This window comes from Cololabis saira, chromosome 14, assembly GCF_033807715.1.
Source record: "Cololabis saira isolate AMF1-May2022 chromosome 14, fColSai1.1, whole genome shotgun sequence".
Classification (NCBI taxonomy): domain Eukaryota; kingdom Metazoa; phylum Chordata; class Actinopteri; order Beloniformes; family Belonidae; genus Cololabis; species Cololabis saira.
In genome coordinates, this window is record NC_084600.1 from 7,263,205 (window position 1) to 7,280,162 (window position 16,958).

Sequence of the window (16,958 nt, forward strand, 5' to 3'; positions counted from 1 at the left end):
CTCCCCTCATCTCAGCCGGGGTCTTCTTTGAAGCGATCGGCAAAGAGAGTGGTGGGGGCCCCCAAACGACGGCGGATGACGAGCCAGCTCTCCTCGAAGGTAGATCGCTTGGCTGCCGACATGGAGCAGATGACGGCGCCCCTCCTCAATCTGCAACCTGGTACTGGCCAGGTGGAACCTGCCATGCCAGAGTTTGCTCTGGGGTCGCCACCGCCGCTGCCGGAGGACGCCATCTCCATTGCAGCCTCGGCGAGCCACATCAACGTGTCATCAGGGGACCCGGCCTCACAGCGCTCGGGGTTCTCCTCGCACTCATCTGCCCAGAGCTCTCGGGAGGGGACGGTTTGTTCCTCCGTGCAGAGCATTATCCGCACTGCCCTGGCACACTTGCAGCCGAATGCACCGCGTGCGGAGGTGGCCTCTAGCGCCTTCCACAGGCGCAATCCTTCTCCGGTGGAATTCACATTCCGTCTTTGTCGGAGTTTTTTTTTTGAGGGAGCTGCACTCATGCTGGAGAGATGTCACAGCCGGCTGATGACCGGGCTCTGACGGCGATGGAGGACGCTGCTGTGGCTGGTCTCCACCACATGCCCCCCCCATCGAGCCCTCCATTGCAGCACTGATAGTGGCTCCTGATGAGGCTCTGAAGCCAGATCCCAAGTGCCCCTCTACCCAGAGTAGGGTTACTGATGGGCATATTTGTAAGGCTTATGAAACAGCGGCACGCATCGGCCGGCTGGGGAACACCCTTTTTTCATCTGCTACTGGCTCTCCACCTCCCTGCAGGATGCACAGGTGGATGATTCCACACAGGACATGTGTGACATATCCCTACAGGCTTTTTGCCTCCCAAACGAGGGAACTGGGGCGGCTGATGTCCACCCTGGTGCACACGCGCCGTCATGTCTGACTGGCGCAGTCACCCCTGACGGAGACTGCTCGTAGGGTTCTTCGTCAGGCACCGGCAGAACCGGGGGAGCTGTTTGGGGCAACTGCCCTGGAAGCTCTGAACCGCACCGCCCTGGCTGATGAGACCAGGCAGCGGCTGGTGTACCTTCACAGGGGTGCGGCCGCCTCCTGTACACCGGGAGGCCCTTCACCGGCCCCCGGGCCTCGCCCCTGGCCGCCTGCCCACGGCGGCCGGCGCGGCTTTCAGCGGTCTGTGAGTCAGCCTGATGGTGACTTTCGCCCCCCTGTGCGCGGACCGTCCCACCAGCGTCGGGGCGTTGATCCCGACCGTCGCCCCCCGGGACGTCCGGAGCCCGGGGGAGACGGCGCTAAGGCCACGGAGCCGGTCGTCAGCTACTTTTCCGGCAGCAGCTCGGTTACTGGGCTGCCTGCTCATTGGGGCCCGGGTGGTTTCCACCCTAGCCCGGGGGTATGTATTGCAGTTCCGACACCGGCCTCCTATCTCCGGCCGGGTTGAGATGACCATCGTCAGAGACCCGGCAAACATTCCGGCTCGGGCTCAGGTGTTGCCCGCCCTACTGGCCAAGAGCGCCATCATGCCGGTGGACCCCCCGCCGCGGCCTGGGGGTTCTACTTGAGCTACTTTCTCGTCAGCAAGAGAGACGACGGACGTCGTCCCATCCTGGACTTGAGGGACCTCGACGAATACATGAAGGTCTTGCCCTTCCGGAGGCTTGACCACAGCAGATGCTCTGCGTTGGTCAGGAGGAAGTGGTTTGCAACTGTGGACCTACAGGGCGCTTGTTTCACGTGCCGGTCGCGGCACGTCACCGGTGGTTCCGGGGGCTCGCCTACCGGGGCCACCGTTGTCGGTTCAGGGTGCTCCTGTGCGGGCTCTCCCTGTCACCGAGGACTTTTTTCACCAGGTGCGTGATGGCAACCCTTGCCCCTCTTATACCTTTGGGCCTGCTGTCGCTACGCCCCCTGCAATGTGGCTGGACAGCCTCGCCTGGATGCCAAGAGGCACGGGCGCAGGCTGGTCAGGGTTTCGCGGGTGTGTGTCTATACCCTTGCACCCTGAAGAGGCGGGACATTCCGGCTGAGGGGTGTGCCCTTAGGCGCTTTCCCCTCCCTGCCGGGAGGCTGTCATCAGTAGTCCTCCCGGGTCCGCACGCGCTACATCAACGTGCTGGAGCTCTGGGCTCTGCACTTCACACTAACATTTTTTGCAACTCCTGTGGGGGAGGCACGTGCCGGGTCGGTCGGACAGTGTGTCCACTGTTCCTTGATCGGCCACCAGAGGGGGCCCCGACTCTGCACAGCTGCTGCAGGTGTCCCGGGGCCTCCTAGCGTGGACAGCTCCTCGCCTGCCCGGCCTTCGGGCGATGTTCCTGCCTGGAGACAGAAACCGGGTGACGGACTTCCTCTCCCGGCGCAAGCCGCCTTTGCAGAGGGTCCTCCAGAGGGCTCACGGGCTCCTCTTGGTGGCCCCCTTCCGACCGGGGAAACATAGTTTCCACTGCTGCGGAGGCTCTGCTGCGACACAACATGACGCCCCCCAGAGGGACCGTCTTTTCCAGCCGGGGATTCAGGTTTTGCACCCCGACCCCGTCGTTTTTGGCTCTGAGTCTGGCCGCTGCGGCGCCCGACCCATTGTTGTCAAGCTGTCCTGAACCTGTCAGGGCTGGCATCTCGAATGCCCATGTGCCTCCCACCCGCCTCTGGTATGAGTGCGAGTGGGGGAGATTCTCTGCCTGGTGTGCAGACGGGGCAGAGGACCCTGTTCTTTGCCCCGTGGCCACGATCCTGGGGTTCCTTTCGGTCCCTCCTGGATGGTGGCCGTGCTCAGTCCACTTTAAGGGTGTATGTGGCGGTCATTTCATCGCAACATGCCCTGGTTGAGAATGCCACCGTGGGGTGCCACCGGCTGGTTTCTCTTTCTCAGGGGGGCTCTGAGGCTGCCCCCCCCCCGAGGAGCCCAAAGGCCCCAGTTTTCGATTCCATTCGATTTTATTTATATAGCGTCTAATACAACAGATGTTGTCTCTAGACGCTTTCCAGAGAACCAGAACATAAACATGAATATAAACCCCCGAGCAGTGTGGGACCTGCCCATGGTGCTAGGTGCCCTCTCTTCTCCACCCTTTTGGGCCCTTGGCCCGGGTGGGCCTGAAGTGGCTCTCTACGGAGATAGCTTTTCTGCTAGCAGATAGCTAGCTAGATAGCGTGGTTCTACTCCCGGGTCCTTCTGCCCCTGATCAGTGTGGTATGTGACCGGGATTCTATGTGACATTGTTGGTATTCGTCATCCAGTGCTTACAGCACCGCCTGGCGGTCAGTAGGGACGAAATAGAACGAAAGTTACGCCTGTAACTACGGTTCTATGAGTCCCGGATGACCGCCAGGCCTGCCGGTCACTCCGAATCCTCGTGCTCTCGCGAGAAGATTCTAGGAGCCGATCCCATGCTGACGCCGGAAGATATACCCTTCCGGGGGTCATGCAGGGGTCACGGGTGACGTGACATTGTTGGTATTGTACTCGACATGCGCATGCGCGAGGGGGAGATATCCAGTGCTTACAGCACCGCCTGGCGGTCATCCGGGACTCATAGAACCGTAGTTACAGGCGTAACTTTCGTTCTCCTCATGGGGGCCCTCCACGCCGGGAGCCTGGTCTGCCTATGGGGGGCTGTCCTGGCCTGGATAGTTGGGGGTCCCACTGTCCTGGCCTGGATAGTTGGGGGTCCTTCTGTCCTGGCCTGGATAGTTGGGGGTCCAGCTCCAGGGCCTGGATAGTTGGGGGTCCTGCTCCAGGGCCTGGATAGTTGGGGGTCCTGCTTCAGGGCCTGGATAGTTGGGGGTCCTGCTTCAGGGCCTGGATAGTTGGGGGTCCAGCTCCAGGGTCTGGATAGTTGGGGGTCCTGCTGTCCTGGCCTGGATAGTTGGGGGTCCAGCTCCAGGGCCTGGATAGTTGGGTGTCCTGCTGTCCTGGCCTGGATAGTTGGGGGTCCTGCTCCAGGGCCTGGATAGTTGGGGGTCCTGCTGTCCTGGCCTGGATAGTTGGGGGTCCTGCTCCAGGGCCTGGATAGTTGGGGGTCCTGCTGTCCTGGCCTGGATATTTGGGGGTCCTGCTCCAGGGCTTCATAGCCGTGGTGTGGGCCCCTCTCTGTCTGGGTCCGGGGGGTCTCTGCGGCGGCGTCCCCTGTAGTCATGGGCTTGGACAGCTCTCGGTGTGGATGGCTCCCATAGGACGGTGTTTCCTCACCTGGTCTATCAGTGCTCAGCCATACTCCATTTTTATCACAAGGGTGGGGGGTGCCGGGTGGGTCTGCATCTGTATAGTATGCTGTGTGTATGTGTGTGTATGTCTTATGAATGAGGGTACGGGGAGTGTGTGTGTGTGGGGGGGGTGGGGGGGGGGGTCAAGGGAGATTGTTTTTTTTTATGTATTTTTGTAAAGCACTTTGTGTTGCACTCCAGTTGCATAAAGAGTGCTATATAAATAAATAAAGTTTAAGTTTAAGTTTAAGTTTAAGTTTAAAACAGCGTTAAAAACATGCTTTTACAAACTAACAGTAACAAACAGTACCTTGCACGACAAAAACGCATACTTTAGCCACTATAGCAAAGAATAATATATAAATAATAATAATGTCATAATCCGTGTATATATCACGACCACGCCTCCCATTGACTTTGCATAGTACTATATCCGTGGTGCTCCCATTAAAACCTCAGTAAAACACTGCTAAAACAGTGTTAAAAACGGGCTTTTACAAACTAAGAGTAACAAACAGCACCTTGCGTGAAAAAAACGCATAATTTAGCCACTATAACAAAGAATAATATATAAATAATAATAATGTCATAATCCGTGTATATATCACGACCACGGATCCCCTTGACTTTGCATGGTACAATATCCGTGGTGCCCACACGGAATTATACCACTTTCCGTGTTGGTACCAAGGAAAATAGTGGTGAGAGGTCGTGGGCATTTCACGGATTTTTGTGAGATCATGTTGGCTTAGACGTTCCTGTAGAGAGCGTAAGCCTACAGAGAAAATGCTTGAATTCCAAAGGGATGAAACAGAAAAACGGGAGAGAAAACTTGCATGTTTGTACGACCAATGGAAGATTCAAGCCCGCAAGGCACAAAATGAGCTCAAATCTGATATCTCAGAAAGTAAATTAGCTTTTCTAGCAGACTCGTTAGAAAGGCCAAAGGATGAGGTTTTGAGTGTATATAATGAAGTTAGACTTCACGCCCTACCAACAACAGAAACAAGGCGACATATCGATGCATGTGAGGCAGTGACAAGTTAAATGTTAAAAATTGCTCATGAAAGACTATCAGGCATTGAGGAACATTTTGATAGTGAGAGGCAACGGCTTCATGAGCTGCCTAATCGTGATTATGGCTTATTTATTATTTGGATCCTCTGCCTCACACTCACGTACGCCCTCCACCTGTCACAGCAGAACCTCCACAGTGGCAGCAAAACGTGCAGAAGCAGCAGCAGAACTTGCAGCAAAGGTAGTATAGTATAGTAGTATATATAAGATGCTGCTTGAAGAAAAAAGGCAAAGGGAAAAAATTCAACATCTGGAGGAGAAACAGCGAGCAGAACATGGAGCTCAAAGGCGTGAATTAGAGCGAATTCAGGAAGAGAAAAATGTAAGCGCAGCCCGAGCCAGGTTACAAGTTTATGATGAAGAAGCAGTGAGAGACTCTCCCATTTACTCTGCGATCGTTGATACCATAGACATATATACGTAGACGCCGCATCGGGCGCTGAGCCGTACGTCAACGTCGCCGCCATATTGGATGTGGCAAGACTGCGCTGTAAACTAATGCAAGTGAATTGACTTATTTTCATAAAGCGCCTTTCTACAAAGAAATTTACGTTTTACGTCTCATTTATTCATTCACACACGCACTAATATTCTTGGGAAACCGGCACCGAATATAATATATTTAATTTTCTCAGATGGCAAAAATAAGAACTATATTGATCCCACATAGGAGTAATTCATGTTATATCAGCTATGGAGAACAAGGTAGTGCCGAAAAACAATATATATCCCCCCTCACAAAATTAAGAAAAATAGAGAAACATATTTGATTTGATTTATTTTATTTTTGTACATGTAAAAAAAAAACACTTCATGAGAAGTTTAAGAAAACAAAACAAAACAAAGAAACAAAGACACCACCCACATGTCTTTATCACAACCCGTTCAAAAGTTATGGCAGAAAGTAGGAACTATCAGATATCGACCAATCAGAAGAAGGGGCGGGGCTAATTTGCACCAACTATGGTCAAGGACTCAAAACCGCGTCTAATGACACCACCCACGAGTCTTTATGTCAAACCATTCTAAAGTTATGGCAGAAAGTAGGAACTATCACATATGGACCAATCACATGAAGGGGGGGCGCGCATTTTGGCGTCTATCGTCGCCACGGTAACGCTTTTGACTGAGAAAAGTAATGCCCATCGTCGCAGGATCGAGACGCACATTTTGATGCACGTGCACGTTACGGTTAGGGCGAAGAAACAGCCGAAGAAATTGCATAAATTGCGCCAAAATTACACGACTAATTCAAAATAGCAGACTTCCTGTTCGGTTTCGGCCATGGCGCCAAGAGACTTTTCTTTAAGTTGCGACATGATACAGGTGTGTACCGATTTTTGTGCATGTACGTCAAACCGTATTGTGGGGCTTGAGGCACAAAGTATTCTAGGGGGCGCTGTTGAGCCATTAGGCCACGCCCATTAATGCAAACCATTAATTATCACATTTTTCGCCAGGCCTGGCTTGCGTGCAAAATTTGGTGACTTTTGGGGAACGTTTAGGGGGAAAAAAGGCCCTTATTTCGTCGGAAAAATAAAAACAAGAAAAAAATCCTACAGATACAATAGGGCCTTCGCACTGTCAGTGCTCGGGCCCTAATAAATCATTTTACCTGTTTTGGAGACAAACAGCATGTTTTGATCAAGGCTGTAAATAGATTTATTGATGCTGCAAAGAAAGACATTTTAACACGGAAGTCAAAGGATATTTACTTGCCATTGGAGTCAGCCCCCAGTGGCCAAATAAGGAACTATAACTTTTCTTCATTCCATGTTGGCAAATCTTGATTCTTGGTTTTCACCAACTGAAACATCTCAGATATTCTCCATATTTTCCACAACTGTGTGAATGGTATATGTCTGCACTGCATCACTTTGCATCAGACAGTTACAGTCTGCTGACTGTATTGCAGCATGGACTTTCTGTGTTTGGTGTAAAAGTGACAGGATAAGTACATCTAACACCATTTACTCTAACAACTGTGAGATTGTTTACCTTAAAACTGTTTCAGATGGTGAATATTTGCTTCTCTATGCCCCTCATTCTGAGTTGCCGTTAGCCAAGCTTGTGTGTCATTATAGTGCTTCGGCTGATGTCTGCTGCAGGTAAGGCACTAAACACTCATAAGTACTTTAACCACTACAAAAAAGGAGGTGTTAACTGCCGTTCTAATACTAATAGGCAATCACCTTTTCCTGTGTGATCAGTCAGCCACAAACACAGAAGCACTTTCATGCATGAATGCACACACAAAAACATAAAAGAACACGCATAGTTAAAGAACATGCACGCACAAACTGATGACAGACGGTTTAATCCATGCAGTTTAAAGGAAAGTCCCGCTGGGGTGTGCCTCAAGCTTTTGCAAAGAGTATACGCAGCTTAGGGTATCCCATGCAGATAAACACACACATTTATATTCCTAAAATGCGGAAGTGATACTTGTTAAAAAACACCCGTGTGTGTATTCACACCATAACATGCATGCAGATATGTGCGGGCACGCAAATTGGACATGCACGAATGCACATTGTTGCCTTTAAGATGTGCAGACATACTTGCAAAATATGCAATAGACGACAGACAAGCTATGTTGAATATGCCAAACATACATTTCACAGATACACAATGTCCTGCGGGAGTGTACGTTACAGGGAGAAACTTCTGCCAAGCATATCTTATGATCACAGAAAGTTTATACTTGGTGAGCTTGTGTTGCTGCCGGGGCTGATGCTGACCTCATACCTCCTGCCATAAAAGAAGAAAGGCTGCAAGAGCAGACAAAAAAATCGGTCTGTCTGCAGGTGTTATGTATGTAAAGACACGCTGTGTTTAGTTAAAACGTCGTGAAGCTGAGAAGCATGTGCTTCGCAGTGTCTAAGAATGCAAAGAAGGCCTTTGCAGCACTCAATGGGCTCAATGAATGTTCCCCTGAAATGTCAACAGTTTGAACACTATCTGTAATTGCAGCACACTACTGTCAATTTTGTGGGTTTGCACGTCTCCCTCACAGATGGGACGTGCAGATTGATGGGAACACAGAGGCCAAAGATGAAGGAAAGCTACAGTCATGTGGCTATCAAAAACAACTGCAGTTTCATTGACATTAGAATATTTAAAAGTTGAATATTCCCTCATTATTTCTTTCTTTTACTTGTGAACGTGTGCATATTGTACATGTGATTAGAATAGCCACAGGGATGTTACATAACGCTTGTGTCTTCACTTAGAGGCATCTCAATGGACTTAAGTGCACTTTTTGAAAGTGAAAAACAGTCTGAAGTACATTTTTCAAGGCCAATTAGACTCACTTTTCAACGAAAAAAAAAGGATTAGCTCATTTATTTCTATCTTGTTACACAAAAAAACTAAGAAAATGTATATTAAATTTAGTTGCAAAATTGCTGATATGGCAGATGTGTTCTGTTTGTCGAGCAGATACGTGTGGTAGATTCTTACCAGTGAAGATACTGTCATTATATACCTTGTAAATATAGCCCTCGCTATCGTAACCGACCACCTGAGCTCATATATCAGCCTTTCTAACAGCCCGGCGACTCAGATACTGGTTCATGGGCACAAATCTCATTTAAATAATGCTGAACTGTACAAATAAACAGGTACTTTCACAGACTGAAAGCTTTTTATTTTGTGTTACAAAAGAAATAAAAATGTTTGACTCCATGTTCCACCTTCAGAAGCAGCATTTTTACCCAACAATCAAAAACACAGCTCAAACTGTCACTGAGCTCATGGAGCTTCGGTCAATACTTATGACTGTTGTTTAGTCCAAACATCACCAAACCATCTAAGTCTAAAGGTTGTGAATCAATGCTGTAATCAGCCTTTAGCTGTGTGTGTGTGTGTGTGTGTGTGTGTGTGTGTGTGTGTGTGTGTGTGTGTGTGTGTGTGTGTGTGTGTGTGTGTGTGTGTGTGTGTGTGTGTGTGTGTGTGTGTGTGTGTGTGTGTGTGTGTGTGTTAAATACGGTTAAATACTCGAATTTATGTTAAATACTAGAAAACACGGTTAAATACTCGCCGTCAAAATACTGTTAAAACATAATCAAAACACCATTAAAACCTCAATAAAACACTGTTAAAACAGCGTTAAAAACATGCTTTTACAAACTGACAGTAACAAACAGTAACGTGCGTGTCAAAAACTAATAACTTAGCCACTATAATAAAGAATAATATATAAATAATAATAATGTAATAATCCGTGTATATATCACGACAACGGATCCCAATTGACTTTGCATAGGTACAATATCCGTAGTGCTCACACGGAATTTACCACTTTCCATGCTGGTGCCACGGAAAATAGTGATGAGAGGTCGTGGGCATTTCACCGATTTTTGTGAGATCAGGTTGATTTCTTCTAACAGTCTAAACACAACATAGACAATGGATGAATTAAACTATACAGGGGACTTTTCTGCCACTCGACTCCAGGATGATAAAAATAGGCTCACTATCTTGCCAGCACTTAGATAACAGTAATTACACTTTCACATTTGTCAGTTCAACATAATATGACACTATGGCCAACTTGAAAACGTCATTGGTCTTGTCATAACTCTGGACACCAAAGTTATAAGTGGGACTCTTTAGTAGTCTCCAGAGGACGTGTGTCTTCTGGGTGAAAGGCCAGCCTCCACAACTGCACAGAAATCAATGGTCCTACTTTCTAAAAACCACCAAGCTGGTTGCTGATGGCTTCAGTGTTTTGTGCCAGCATACATGTGTATATTTTAATGCTATTTCAAATGACAATACAATAGTTTGTGACAGTGTTAATAGTTATTTCTATTTTAATTTACAATTAACTTTTCACACACCAGATGTCCAGACTCCTTATTTATAGCTCCTCCAACCATCCTCCTCTCTCCTCCAGTGTATTTAAGGCCTCGCCCAACATGTTTTTGCTGAGCTCTATTTTCAGGTTACGGGCAGGAGGATGGAAGAAAACAAAAACAAGGAGGCACAAATGAGTGGAGATGAGTCTTGGATATTTTTCCAACCTGTTCTCAGCATCTTACACATCTTAATTGTGCACAATCAGGTTTTGTTAGAGCAATATGTAACACGCTGCAGTCTTCATCTACTGCACAAGCCATACATTACACCTAGTGTTACACGGTGTTACTCAGAGGTTCAGCTCCTAGCATCTCTGGATGACCTTAACTTCAGCCTTCATCAGAGTGAAAAAAACCCCAACAAAAAACAAAATCAAAGCGGCTAGTTGAGGTGAAAGAAGCCGCTTACACTTACACATGTATGAGGTTCTGACTGATTTGTAACCCCCAGACTGAACACCTACGGTGATGCCAACACGGCAACATATGGTGCACACCAACTGACAGGCCGGCCTTGGCAACAGGCTGCATTTGTGATGGTCCAGTGCATACATGTATGCATGTATTCCCATATTCAGTGGCAATTCTCTGCATGTGCATCTTAGAGCCTAACGACCGTAAACACCAATGGGTGTGTGCACCTATGGTACAGCTCCAAGGAGGCACAGGAGGTTAAATATTCCTGATTGCCCTGCTGTTAGCCTGCATGACATTTGGCATGCTGGTTCCCTCTGTGTGTGTGACCCATTAAAGCTACAAGACACGGTCTCCCTTTGCTTCAGATTAGCACGACAGAAAGGCTCATTTTGACTATAATAGCATCATGTCTGACCTCTCGTTTCAAAGAGTTGTGCCACTGGCGTGTGCGACTCAGAAATCGCATGTCACCATTCTAACAAATCCAATCACTGAGCGTTAATGGATCACATTACATCTGGCCCGATTAGATCTAAAAAGATTAGGATCAGATTATCACCCAGACACCTTCTTAGCCAGGCAGACCCAGCTACTTTAATCCATACTTCATGCTGGCTGTTCGAGGCTTCCTTTGCTTCTCTCGCTTCATTGTGAATTTTATTATCCAGTCATGCCAGGGAACATTAGGAGACACCCTTAAATACAAAAAACCTCATTTGACTCGCACTGCTACCGAACAATCCAAACAAGACGAGGAGGTGTCCTCGGCTCACTTTATGGTCCCATTTCTGTGTTGCCTGGAGGCAATCCAGCTGTAATACACCATACGTAAGGTAAACACACATCAAGGGAGCAAACACAAATGATGCCTTTTGCTTGCATGTGTCTTATGCATCATAGGCTGGAGGACAAAAACAAATTCTCAGAGGTTTCTTTGTGGAGCCACCAGTAGGTAAAAAACATTTCAGTCCTGCCTTGTCAAACGGGACACTGTGCTGGTTTATTTCATGATGCAGCTAATTGCCCTTTATGCTCAGCCAAAGCCTGCTGGATTTTTCCACAGCCACACTGCATATTACAGAGGACACTTGTGAAGACCGGGAGCAAGTTATTAGACAGGTTGTGATGTATTCAGAGAGGGAAAAAGCCAAACAAGGTATGACTTCAAAGTTTATGGCCATTGCATTTGGCATCAAATTAATATAACTAAAAAAAGAAAAAGAAAAAAAAACAGATTGTAGTGCCAGTCCTGTCTTTCAAATTTACTACATCCAGCTAATAAACTGAATGTGAATTAGCAGAATTTATGTTTGGTGAAGTGAAAAAATGATCAAGACATGAAATATTACCATTTTGCTTCAATTTAATAATATATGTAAGTTAAGAAGAAGTTCTGTACAAATCTCCAGTCACGTGACATAAATTATTTTGACATTTTAATCCATTTTCACCAGAGTCAGCAGGAAATTACAACAAAATAAATCATATAAAAAACAAATCAATCAAATATGATTTTTATTATCAAGAATCAAGAATACTTGTTAAAATAAGAACACATTTTCATCCATCCATCATTCGCAGGGGAAATGGCAAAGCTACAATAAAATGCAGAAGCTGTGTGAAAAAACAGGTTTTGGCACTTGTTGACCTGCAGCATGCCATGTATTATTTATCTGTTTACCATAATTATGAGACTTGGAAAGGACCATATTGTTGTTTGTTTTTTTATTACGTAGCAATATCTAAAACTTTAGAAGTAGTAGTAGAGGTAACAAGGGAACTCGACCACTTATTAGATAAGATTCTTCCAGCATATTATCACATGTGGCTACCCAGACCCAAGTCTGTGACTGGAGAAACATCTGTCCAGGGGACTTTACAACTGGATGGGAGCTGGCTGCACCTATAGGCAGCATTAACAGTCACTTCTAAAAATACTGCTTCAACAGCAGGTCGCTCTCATATGGAAAGAACCAAATGTCCCAGATGTCCCAGTGCAATCCAGTCTCTTCAGCGAGGAAACAAAGAAACAGGTAGTGTTACTTGAATGTGGTAGATAAAGAATTTCAAGCCATAAACAGTAATAAACAGTAACAGGTGCATCCTTGTAAAACCTCATACATACTCAATAGCATTTTCATCTCTGTTGTTCATAATTTCACATCTGAAGTTTATGATATAATATTTAAGTTGGAAAAAATTAATGAATGCCATGGAGCACCATTTCTTTCACAACTGAATGAATAAATACTTAAATAAATAAATAATTTATTCGTGATACATTTACTTTGTAATGCCATGTTTACATACTTTTTATTTTGCATTGCCACAGGGCTCTTTTTAATTGATTTTCTTATATTCAAATATTCAAATGAAGGGGCATAGTTACCAGTCGTGAACTTCAGTAGATCTTCAGGAGGGACAGGAGAGCCGGAAGAAAACAGAAAACCGATAAAAACATCAACAAAGAGGAAGAAGAATCACAGCAACACTTTGGGTGAACTTGAACTTACACTGGATGTTTCAGATTTGTAAAATGTCTGAGACTGAAAGCATCTCGGACTCATTGAGAGAGGCTACACGCCACCTCGTTGGAATGGTAGCACATCACCCATCTGTAAAACGTCATCAAGCTGAGAATCCCTTTCCAGGACCACTGTCACTAACCCCATTCACCCTGACTGCATGCCAGTGCAGCACCATTGAATCAATCTTATAATAATCAAAGTTAATTAGGATGGATATATACAGTACACCGTCTCCCAAAGTAAATACCTGGAAGGGTCACTATGTTTGCCACAAGTCACTTTTTGGAAACAAACAAGCAGACATAAAAGACGCTAGAAGGAAACTTGCTGAATATAGTGACAATGTCTAAGTTGGCAACTTCATTATTTGGAAAATTGTTATTAATTCATTAAACTCAGTTAGAACAGTTTGGACCAATTAAAAACCGGAACACATAGACTGCTCAGACCTGCTTGATGGCTTAAAATTATGGATGATACAACGGGAATTAAACAAAGAAACATTCTTACCGATGTTTTCGATGTGATGTCTTGACCACCCAATGCTAGAAGATGTAGACTTATCTGAGGTTGACCAGTACATTAGAAATGTGTTGTCAATGTAGAAGGTGATGCTAACTTAAATTCTGTGTTTTACAAACAATATGAAAAAACAGATCAACATGTGTGTTGTTTGAGTTTGGAAACAACTTTTGATGTAAGACTTCCACTGGCTCCTCTTTTAGTCCTCACATTTGCAGGCACACAACTGTGTACATTTCATGCTAAAGTGTTACGATTTGAAGGTTGTAGCAGGACCCGCATGTAAGAGAGGAGGCCTACGATGAAGTTGAAAAAGTGATTTATTGAAACAAAAACCATTGCAAGCCAGGTATACCAAAAACCAACCAAAAGGAACTAAACTCAGAACTCTAAATACATTTTTAAAAACCCAGAAACCCACATGGAGGACTAAAACAGAGAACCCAAGGGAACAAGGAAAGCACAACAACAAGAGATACAAAACAATACGGACCACCAGAGAGGAAACACAGGACAAGACAATATATCAGCAAGGGCTGACGAGACACAGGTGCCAACACTCAGGGCAGATGAACTTGGGAAGTCAAACTAATAACTAAACACAAGGACACAGACTTTCAAAATAAAACAGGAACCAAAATAAACCCCAAACCAGGACAGATAGTATTTGCATTGTTCTCGGCGTTCAGTCTTGCAGCCATATTTTGTCAGCTGCTCACAAGTCGGAGCAGTGGGTGAAAGGGTTGTACAGATAACCTGCCAGGCCTCACCATCTTGTTGCCAGCCCCAGTTGGCAGGGCTCCCAGTTTGCATTTTGCACACTGTTCCCTTGCCCCGTATGCAGGCAGCCTGGAAGGCAGACTGTTTCATATGCTGAACAAGGGATGCGCTTGTCGGTGGAATGGCATCATAAGACCTTTGCTTCCGAGCAAACAAGTTCAGTCTTGCCCCATCAACCTTGCCTGTAGTTCTGTGCCTGTCATACATGGGGATGAAAAACCTCTCAAGGGGGTTCTATGATAGGTGGGTATTGACTAAGCTTTTTGAAGACAGTGCTCGCTTTAGGGCAAACCTCCCATGCCATGCAGATGTCTTGCCTTTAACACAAAAAGCTTACATAACATCACAGTGAGGGTATGAATCTTTTCCAAGCCTGCATCGTGACGAGTCGCAAAACACTGACTGAAACAACGAGAATATCTGTTACATACCTTAATCAACACAGGCTCCATGTATTGCTTGGCTGAATGAAGAGCATGTGGGAAGACTGTGGAGTCAGCTTCTTCGTGGTTGCAAGGGCTTAAACCCTTAAGGCTTGATGGGTTTGTTTGAAAGAGCCTGCACTCCTTTGGTCACAACTATGACATGGTCACTATTTTGTCAGCTAGGACCCCAAATAACTCAGTCTTGTTGTTACTGTCTTGCAGGAAACTTTTCCAGTTGGGTGGTAGCTGTCCAGAGTCCAGAAACAATCAAAAACTATGTCTGTTCACTCATATTTTGATGAGTAATGTCTGGATCTTTGGCACTCCATCTTGGACAGCATATTCCTCAAAGGTCTTTGATGTCTTTGGAGAAAATGAATACTGATGAGGCATTGTGACACTGTGGCTGACGTGAAACTCCAGCGTCCTACCCCCTGCAGGGCCGACACCTTGGAACTGGCTTCAACAAAGACTTGAATCATGGGAATGCCATATGACGAAGTTCCTGACTGACTGATATGTTAATACCAACTCATTTGGCCACAGACTTGAATCACGAGACCACCCTATGGGGTAATTTACAACTTAGTGACAGTCATGCCAAATGCCCGATAACGGCATTTGGCCACAGATCACAGATCACAGATCTGACTCTAAATGGCTTTTTGTCTCTCACTTGGCTTGCCTTTTGTACTTTGAACTTACTGTATAAAGTCATGATTCCAACCACTCTGGGTCAGCACACCAACCCAGACACGCTCTGCGGAGGTCTGCTCACCGCCGGCTTACTGAATAAAACTCACTACACCACAGCGGACTTCTGAACTGGATTTTATATTATTCTTCGACAATACACAAGAGATGAACCATCAACGATCGGAAGGAGAAATTGTATCTTCCAGAATGTTTGTAAGCAGAGACTTCTGGCTAGAGTGGCGTTTCCCTGTGTTGCTGTAGGGAAAGACTGATTCTCAGATCGCACTCTCGTGATTGGAAGGATATAAACCTGTAAGAGCAGTCATCTTTGAGTATCTGCTTTATCATGTCTCCAGAGGCTGCACCTGCCTCTTGGCGAACGAAGTCAGCATTGTTCTTTCTGATGAGCCTATAGAGGGATGCCTGAAAACCCAGACCATTGAAAAGGTTTCTGAAGGCAGCTTGACCTTTCTCAAAGTGAGAACCCGCAATGGTTTTTGTGTCCAATGTGAGCAGATCTTCGGACTCTTCCTGGACAGGCTTTCCCAGATCTTTCAGCACAGTAAACAGTTTCTGGACCTTGTCAGTGAAGGACTTCTGAGACTGAATGGTCTGCTCATGATGCCTTATATCTTCATTTAATATTTTGACCTGTGATGCCAACTCATACTGGCTAACTTGTGGTCCAGACACCATCCACCCCCTTAGTGCAGATGGATCCTCAGTAACTCCAATGGCACCACCATCACCTTTAATGTTGGCCTGCTTGTGAGCTTGGTTAGTGGCTAAACCTGAGGACTCAAACTTTCTCAGCTTAAATTCATTTTACACCCGAGGATGAGTTTTTCCCAAAAATATAATAATAAAAGGAAGTTAATAAGAAACGAGGTACAAACCAATAAAGCTTGACCATATAATTCACTAGCAAGGACCACGCCATCAACAGGATACGTTTAAATGATTTATTGATACGAAGATGATAATGATGACGATGACGATGGTGATGATAATGGCGATGACGATGACAATGACGATGATGATGATCTATGGATCGGTCGATGCGTTGTGGGGAAGCTGGTAGGGAATCCGCCACAGCGCCCGGGCAACGACGAACCCCTTAGGAATCTATGAGGTAGAGAAAGAGAGGGAAGAAGGAGAAGAGAAAAGGGGTGGGGGGAGGGGTGCAGAGAACGAGAGCGAAGGAACTGAGGTTTAGGTTAGTATTTGAAGGTTTGCCGGAAGAGGCGTGGTGCCGGAGGAGGCGTGGTTGAGGCGTGGTCCTGCTCCCGAAATGCGCATCGCAAAATTGAGGTGGCCCAGGAGGGAGAGGAGTTGGCGTTTGGTGCAGCCTGGGGCTAAGAGGAAATAAGAAGGCCGATAAATAAGAAGACCGATTCGGTTGAGCTTTTCGGTTGGAAGAGAAGCCTGAAACAGATCCGTATCGAGAGTGATACCGAGGAATT